This window comes from Penaeus monodon, chromosome 28 (assembly GCF_015228065.2).
Source record: "Penaeus monodon isolate SGIC_2016 chromosome 28, NSTDA_Pmon_1, whole genome shotgun sequence".
NCBI lineage: Eukaryota > Metazoa > Arthropoda > Malacostraca > Decapoda > Penaeidae > Penaeus > Penaeus monodon.
Window position 1 is genome coordinate 10,526,662 of NC_051413.1, and position 634 is coordinate 10,527,295.

Genomic DNA, 634 nt, shown 5'->3' on the forward strand with positions numbered 1-634 from the left:
AAAGTAAGAATCTGAACACCCACGAAACAAAACACACACGAAACGCACGAATGGTCCCAGCCGAGACGAATATCCCTCGCGATGGGCTTTTAATGAACAATCACATGACATGAAATATTGACCCAAACACGTAGTATAAAATCCATGAAAAGAGCCGCTTGTTTCGAAATATATACTTTTTCTCTTAACAAACCAAATTAAAGTAATTATCTCTCCTTAAAAAAAGAAAAGCGAGGGAGAGAGGAAAAAAATGCGTGCGTGTGTGTTAGGGGTGGAAGGAAGGGGGGGGTGGGGAGGGGGGAAATGGTATCGTCGGTCACGTCTAAACAGAACGCACATAAAGTTCATTAATTATAAGCGATTATACAGGGAACAGTAATTAACCCATTAAACACGAACTCAAAGGGAAACGAACCGCAGAGCTGTAAATCTTTCAACACAAAATTCCTCAAACTTATGTGGAAGAAATTACGTCTAAGGCAGTGTGAAAATGATCATTCGATTAAAAGTGTAGGTTTAGTACTGATCGCTAAATTCTAGGGTGGCTGTAGCCGTTTTAATGGGAGTTCAGATATTCGAGATAATCATACAAATTACTTTTAGAATTACACATAAATCACGTATAAGGAAAATG